The following is a 9,380-nucleotide window of genomic DNA, read 5'->3' on the forward strand; positions in this document are numbered from 1 at the left end:
ATCATGTGAATATTATTGTATTATACAAATATAATTAAAATAAAATTGTATGTCATTATATATTTCATGTGTTTGATAATATAAATAACACAAAATTTTTTCTGTTTTATATATAGTTTTTTATAGAAAAAAATTGATGTATTAATATTATCAAACATAAAATATATAATGGCATACATTGGCTACACTAATTCAGAGGTTATCTTTTTCCTTCCAATGTCGAACAAAAAATACAACCTCTGAACTAATGTGGCCAGTGTAGCCAAAACGAACAGACCTTATAAAAAACAGAAAGAGAGAGAGCGAGAGAAAGAGAGAGAGAGAGAGAAACACGTTGCAGCTCCATCTATCACGATATCACGCAACTAATCTACTGCTCTGTTTTATTCCGCAGCCTCGATTTGCACACACACATATGCGTGAAATGTTTTTTTATATATAACTTTTTTATTAGACTTGCAATCTCATTTTTAATTGCTTACTAATATTTCTTCATATAATCCTTACCGCGCATACTATATTTCATGCACAGACAAACTGCAAAACTTTTTTTATTAAATAAGTATTATTACGAACTGACACAAAGCAGCCGATAACAAAACTGTAATTTTTGATTTTTATATGATTTATATATGCAAACATAGCTAGCGCGGTCCGTTTTTATAAGTACTTTAATCGTGGAAAAGGATTTATTGATCAGTATAGTCAATAAAAAGTTATATGAAAAAAATAAATATTCTCGCATTCGGTCGGTAAAAACATCATTTAGGATCCCCTTAACTTTAATCGTGGAAAAGCATTTGTTATTCTATTAACGCAATAAAAACTACTTGGTGTTGGAAAAATATAATCGTTCGGCCGGTAAAAGTAGACCTCCGGCAGGTATGGTTGCGTATTAACGTGTGAATATTTTTAATATTTTATTATTTTTATAATTGTTCTAATAATTAATATTATATTATAGCACTTGATAAGGGCTGAAATCCACGGCCGAAACGTTGTGAAAATACAATAAATTTAATTATTTGCCAGAATTGGTCGATTGAATTACTACCATTTAATAATCATTCTGTTCCAAATTATTGCTTTGATTATTTAATAAAATGTTATCATCATTTAAAAAATCATTATCATTATTATTATTATTATCATTATTATCATTATTATCATTATTATCATTATTATCATTATTATCATTATTATCATTATTATCATTATTATCATTATTATCATTATCATTAAAATCATTATTATCAATAACAATTTCATTATCAACACTATTATATATTTTTTTACAATTCTGATTATAATATTCATCTAAGAATATTTCATCATTTGCTAATTGATCCGTTTCACTAATTGTTGCTAATGACAGATGAAGTTTTTCATTAACTTTCCGACATTATTTTTCTCTTTGACTTTTTTTATTAAGCATTTTGAATTATATTCAGAGAGACACAAGAAAATTAAATAGATAAAAAGTGCAATAAAAATTTATAGATCCAAATGATTGAATCGAAGTTGAACGTAATATCCAAAAATATAAAATAATTTATAAAGAACCTTTATACTTTATAAGATAGCTGAAACAAACAATATTAGAAAGGAAATTAAAACTTTATATATAGCAAATTGTTTGAATATGTTTAAACTTATACTATTTATAAACTATAAATAACCAATATATATAGATTTTATTCACCACTTACATGTAATGCAAATGTATATTATAGAACTATATATTTTATATTAACAAATTTGCCCATACAGCATGCATATTGAAAAGACGTTCAGAAGATATCTTCGGAATATCTTCTAAACGTCTTTTGAATATGCATGTTGTATGAGTAAATTTATTTATATAAAATGCATAATTCTATTGCTTTTAAAAAGTTGTACTAACTTCTCAATTTTTATACAAATATATATTATTTTCAATTCTGTTTAGGTCCAATTTTTAAGTTATTTTATTTCTTAAATTTATTATTTCTAATTTAGTATCCCAAAGATATCCCGAAGATATCTTCTGAATGTCTTTTGAATAAGCATGCTGAGTGGACATATACTAAATTGAAATTTACTAAATAAAATAACTTAAAAATTGTATATCCATACAATATATATGCGTATAGATAGGTACATTCCTTGGGTTGTTATATCCATGCTTTGACATAAGTAAATAATATTTTTATATATCGAACGACATGTACACCAATTGTGTTTTTGTCAAAACTAATAATTGATTTGTCGAGTTATGTACTGTAACCGTTGATTTTATATTGTCCGTCGGATCGAAAAGGATCCGGGAGATAGGGCCGATGTAAGTGGCCGACGGCACACCTTCGGCGCGGAAAGCGGGAAATTCGCGTAAACACAAAAATTAGGCGCTTGATTGGGCGCCAAGCGCGAGATTCGCGCCACTCTGAAATTTACAAATCGACAAATGACCTTTATAATCAATAAAGTATCCCGAAAATTTCCGCGACGGCGATAATCGACTCGCTCAGATCGTCAGGGGGTAGAGGGGGGAGTTCGGACGGGAGAGAGAACGGAATTCGAGAGAGGCTATTTGAAATCGCTCAAATATAACAAACATTAAATATATTTAATCAATGATGAACGAAGATAGACAGAAAAATAATTGTATAAAAACTTGAATACAATGTTAGGTCAAGAAAGAAAAAATCAATATGCTCTCAATATACTACGGAGTGAACTCCGTTTTCGTGTCGCCGAAATACAAATAAGCGAGGCCGTAATTCGATTCGAACAATATAATACGGCGTATGTACGGCCGAGACGCGGCGCGTTGTTATTGTTCCGCGCCTTTGAGACGACCCGACGCGATTATATCGGACGACACGCGGGACCCGGAAGTAAATTCGCACGCCTACGTGTCGAATAATTATTAACGCACGAGACTTAATAAGGTCCGTGCGGCGTAATTAATTCTGATGGTTTTAGGCAATACAAAATTTCCGTAAACTGTAGTAGGTCCCGCGCGATTTCCCTTGAGATCGATCACGCCGGTCGTCCCTCGCAATATTTTACAAAGAATCAGAAAACTGCGCGGATAATGATATGCGCGAGAAAGAATACGCTATTTCGGATGCGTGACCCTAGATAATTTTCTATTCTCAGATACAGAAACTCTAACAGACGAGAACGACACAATAATCACGAAACGATACGTTTGTTCTACATTAATGTACGAAATCGCGATGACTGTCGGCGTATCCGCGGGAGAGAGAGCCTCTCTTAATATACGCGCGGGAGAGAGCACGCGGTCGGCCGGGCGCCGGGATAAATTCTACGCGGAACGAAACTCTAAATCAAACCTCTCAAAATATCACGAAATTTCCGGTGAATCTAATAACCGGCCGCGGCCGTGACACGCTTCCCTCCCGGATACGGTACTCACAAAAGAATTTAGCGGCTTTACAATATTTTATAGGGCCGTTCGTCTCACCGGTATCGGTGGGTCCTTCGAGACTTCGGCATCCAAACGCAGAAACCTCCGCTCTCGTCGACGCTCCGCCAGACAGTGACGAGCAAGAGGCCTGCCGGGATCACGCCGATAATAAATTTGGCATTTTCCACCCGTGGCGCTCCTTATCCTGGCAAGGCCGCCGGGTGCCCCGCGGGGCCCTGCGAATTTTCTTGATGTAAAGTTTCTTTCGCCGTTCCTCTTTTCTTCCGCATTGAGTTCCGCTGTTCGTCTATAGGGGCCGTCGGGAAGACTCCTACGAGCGCGCCTCTTTGCGATTCCCCTCAAAAATCCGCCAGATCGATTGTTTGATCGATGGTGGAATTTTTGTGTATCCGGATCGGCGGGGGCTCGAGGCAGGGTATCTCCCGCGCCTTTCGTTTCCGGGGCTCTCTCACCTCTCGCGAGAGAGTGGCCATCCCCGTCTCTGGCCGGAATCTCTGCGGAAGAAGGAACATTTTACGGCGGTACCCAGGTTCTTAACAGGAGAAGCAATCCAGAAAATCTAGGTGAAAATAATATTTACCGGGCGTGATCCGGACGTGGTGGGCTCTGCTCGGTCCTAAATCGTCCTCTTCGTCTTCTCCGTCCTCTCACTCTTTCTCTCTATTGGTTTCTCCGGTTGAGACACGTACCCTATGCAAAATTGCTCGCCGAAAACGCCAAAAATCGCTCAAACAAAAATCATACAAAAAGTAATTCGCGAAACGGATGCGCGAAGCGCATCCTCCGACGCGGTAGAAAACGCAAAAATGATTTTTCGGGTGCTCTCTCTCTCTCAAAGATTGGCGAGAGAGCAAAGGTTCCCGAATTTCCCGCCTTCCCGGCCGGGCCTTCGGCCCTTGTGACGGACAGTAAAAAATGTCACGTCACAGTACGTATTTATGAAGTTATTACACACATTTTTCTGTTATTTTTAATAGGTAATATATATAAAAAATTTTTTTACAAAGCAATGTATCGTCAAAATAACAATAATTGTTTATAATTAAATTTATAGTATTTCGTAAGGATTAGCGGCTAAAGATGACATAAGTAAATGTTCGAAACGTTCCGCTGTGTATGATATTTCAATAATAAATAAATTGTCAAAAAATTTGCTCCAAAAAAGGCCTTTGTTCAATTATTTCGATTATATATATTATTATTATTCGAGCCGATCTTTTTTTGTATTATATAATTGTCATTTTAAAAGAACATTTGTTTTTTTTTTTTCAATAACACTTCTTTAAAAATCGAGAATCTCATGGAAATGCATTACCTGATAGACTCTTCCATCTTCAAAGGGATTGTATTGCAGTTGAAAAAAGTTTCTTTAAAAAAAATATAAGTTTTGTCAAAAATATATATATTTAAACTCAGAATTTTTAAAGTATTCCATACAATATACATATAAAAATAAACTATATGTCGATAAAAAATCAATGATCCTGTAATAAGAAATTAATTAAGAATTAACGGGGAATCCCTTTCCAAAAAGTGCATGTTATGTATTCTCGCAATATCTCGAATGTATTGTTGCCTTTTTATCGTAATGCCGATTGGTTGTTGGTTGTCGAGCATTTCGTGCGCTATAACTTTTATATAATATGTTTTGGTTATGCGACTGTCAAACTGTCAGACTGATGATAGTATATGCAATAATTTTGTGTAAAAGTTTAAAGAAAAAATTAAAAAAAAGACAAAGAAAAGTAAAAAAAGAAAATACACAGAGAAAAGTATGTATATTATTATATAATACGTGTGTGTGTGTGTGTGTGTTGTATATATTTTTTTATTGCTTTGTATATTTATATAATTCTATGCCTTATTTTATATTCTCTAGTGTTTATTTATTTATTATTATTTATTTATTTATTTATTTATTTATTTATTTATTTTTTTTTTTTTAATTATTTTATTTAGCGTCTTATAAAGACTAAAATTCTTAGTTTGTAAAACATTTTATTTATAACCATGATTTATGAATATGATTATGTGTGTGTATGTGTGTATATAGTAAATTTATAAAAATAAATAAATGTATAAATTAATAGAAAAAACAGAGTGACAGAGATTTACAGAGAAGGAGAAAAAAAGAGAGAAAGAGAAAAGGAGGCTTATAGAAAAAGGAAAAGAGAAAAAAGGATCTTAGGAAAAGAAGAAAAAAAGAAAGAGGACGGAAGAAAAAGAAGGAAAATAATATTAGGTAAATATTAATTTAACGTATAAGACGGGCAACAAGAGCCAAATCGCGGATGACAATGCGTTATCCTAACGAAACTAAATAATTTTTCGTTAGAATTAAATACCGGTGCACAAGGCACCAAATTTTTACTTGGACACGGCCAAGATTTTAAATATGAAATAATCTCATATTTTGAGATTTAATTTCAATACCCCTTTAACCCCCCTACGGAAAATAAATAAATGAATGCAAGAGAAAAATATAGATCCGAAAATCGCTGAATCGGGAATCGAACCCGAGACCTTTCGCTTGCCGGGCGACTGCTCTTCCAGCTGAGCTATTCAGATCCTTTCGATTCTATACTTTTCTCTGTTATATATATTAATGTTGGTAAACAAACGCATTTTTTAAGCCAGCGTGTATCAAATATAAGAGTTTTAACAAGGCTCTGTAATATAAATATAAATTTAACGTATAAGACGGGCAACAAGAGCCAAATCGCGGATGACAATGCGTTATCCTAACGAAACTAAATAATTTTTCGTTAGAATTAAATACCGGTGCACAAGGCACCAAATTTTTACTTGGACACGGCCAAGATTTTAAATATGAAATAATCTCATATTTTGAGATTTAATTTCAATACCCCTTTAACCCCCCTACGGATCTTTATTTTCCGTAGGGGGGTTAAAGGGGTATTGAAATTAAATCTCAAAATATGAGATTATTTCATATTTAAAATCTTGGCCGTGTCCAAGTAAAAATTTGGTGCCTTGTGCACCGGTATTTAATTCTAACGAAAAATTATTTAGTTTCGTTAGGATAACGCATTGTCATCCGCGATTTGGCTCTTGTTGCCCGTCTTATACGTTAAATTTATATTTATATTACAGAGCCTTGTTAAAACTCTTATATTAGGTAAATATTGTTTAATAACTCATAAATATATTATACTTATTAATTAATATGTAATTTATATATATATGTAAATGTTTTATTTATAGTTAAAGAAAATATGTGCAAATAAGCCTACTGTGAATAAGATTACAGTGGTAGATAAAAAGAGAAGAGAAATAAAGCAGAGAGAAAGAAGAGCGCTTTACTTAAAGTCTAAGAAGACTAAGAATAAACTAAAAAGAAAGAGGAAAAAGGAGAAAAAAAGAACGAAAAATATAATATTAGGTAATAATAATTTATAAAATAAATTGTTAAGTCTATAATGCAGTGTTTAACTTGTATTTGATAAGGAAAACAATTAGATATTTAAAGACAAGGCTCGTGTGATATTATAAAATTAAGATTTAGAAAGACAGGGCCAACTGTAACGAGCATATTAAATTAGTGAGAGATGTAATGTCTACACATAATTGATTTATTTCTTAGTAGATACAATGATAATAAAAATAATAAAACGTTTCGGCTGTTACCTCAGCCTTCTTCAGTAAATATAAAAACAATAAAAATTCTTTTAAGAAAAATTATGACATATTACGCATTAGAGTCTATTTTTTAATGAACATTTTGGTTTAATAAGTCGATGAATTTAAATTGGGTTACGCTTATAACATTTATTAAATTAGATATTTTTTCTAATCGGCTAACCATTTTTTAGTTAAGATGGTAAACTTTTTGATTATGTCAAAAAACATGTAAACGAGTTCCCTGTTGTTAGTAGAACAGGTTGACGGCCCATTCCACGTCATCAATTTTTTTGAACATTATTAGTTAAAATTATCGTCAGAACCGCTTGATATGAGAATTGAAAACAATTAGATGTTATCCAGCATCAAAAAGTTAGTCCCCATCATCAAGGATATTTCCGAGTAAGTTCGTCATTGCAGTATATTTCACCGTGATTGTCTAAGTATATTTTTATTTTTTTAGTATATTAATTTATATTAATAAGTTATTTTTTTATGTGAAAGATCTTAATTGTGTTTAGAATTGCTTACTTAAATTGATGAGTAGTCAAGATTCCGCCAAGTTGATGTGTTCACTATACAAAGTCACAGTATGATGTGTCGAGTTCAAACTGTGACTCCTATTATTATTATTATTTATTTATTAGATAATTCTTCTAGAATGTCAAAATATGACTCGTCAAGCATATCGGTATCTTTTTTTAAGTTTAGACCGTTTTTTTGTTCCTTTATATGGATCATTTCAGAAACATTTCTCTTCTGGAAATTAGATTCGGAATCTAAAATTTTTATGTCTTCCCAATTAAATGAGTGTTGGTAATTAAGGATATGTTCCGAGATGACCGAATGCTTTGACGAATCTAACTTTATATTATTTACATGTTCTTTAACTCTCGTTTTAAGTTGTCTTTTGGTTTGGCCAACATATGTCGCATCGCAGTCGTGACAAGAGATCTTATAAACAACATTGGAATTAGTTGAAAATTGATTTTTATCTTTATGAACCTTGATAAAACGATTGAGTTTATCCAGACAACGATAACCTATAGTCATTTCTGTTTTTTTGATAGTTGATGCAATTTTGTCAGAAATGCTATTCACATAAGGAATAACAAAGAAATTCTTTTTTTCATTATCTCCATCTATTTTAGGAACCTTAGTAGTATTATTATCATTGGTCAAGATATTTAGTTTGGAATTAATAAGATACTTAATTCTTTGATTAATAGCGGAGAAAATAAATTCATCTCGGAACATATCCTTAATTACCAACACTCATTTAATTGGGAAGACATAAAAATTTTAGATTCCGAATCTAATTTCCAGAAGAGAAATGTTTCTGAAATGATCCATATAAAGGAACAAAAAAACGGTCTAAACTTAAAAAAAGATACCGATATGCTTGACGAGTCATATTTTGACATTCTAGAAGAATTATCTAATAAATAAATAATAATAATAATAGGAGTCACAGTTTGAACTCGACACATCATACTGTGACTTTGTATAGTGAACACATCAACTTGGCGGAATCTTGACTACTCATCAATTTAAGTAAGCAATTCTAAACACAATTAAGATCTTTCACATAAAAAAATAACTTATTAATATAAATTAATATACTAAAAAAATAAAAATATACTTAGACAATCACGGTGAAATATACTGCAATGACGAACTTACTCGGAAATATCCTTGATGATGGGGACTAACTTTTTGATGCTGGATAACATCTAATTGTTTTCAATTCTCATATCAAGCAGTTCTGACGATAATTTTAACTAATAATGTTCAAAAGAATTGATGACGTGGAATGGGCCGTCAACCTGTTCTACTAACAACAGGGAACTCGTTTACATGTTTTTTGACATAATCAAAAAGTTTACCATCTTAACTAAAAAATGGTTAGCCGATTAGAAAAAATATCTAATTTAATAAATGTTATAAACGTAACCCAATTTAAATTCATCGACTTATTAAACCAAAATGTTTATTAAAAAATAGACTCTAATGCGTAATATGTCATAATTTTTCTTAAAAGAATTTTTATTGTTTTTATATTTACTGAAGAAGGCTGAGGTAACAGCCGAAACGTTTTATTATTTTTATTATCATTGTATCTACTAAGAAATAAATCAATTATGTGTAGACATTACATCTCTCACTAATTTAATATGCTCGTTATAGTTGGCCCTGTCTTTCTAAATCTTAATTTTAACTTGTATACTTGAATAACTTTTAAATTATACTTTGCATAAAAAATTGTTTGATTTGGAAAAAATGACTACATAACTTTTTTTTAATT

The sequence above is a fragment of the Nylanderia fulva genome, unplaced genomic scaffold (assembly GCF_048542155.1).
Source record: "Nylanderia fulva isolate GAGA-0341 unplaced genomic scaffold, ASM4854215v1 Scaffold39, whole genome shotgun sequence".
NCBI classification, from domain to species: Eukaryota; Metazoa; Arthropoda; class Insecta; order Hymenoptera; family Formicidae; genus Nylanderia; species Nylanderia fulva.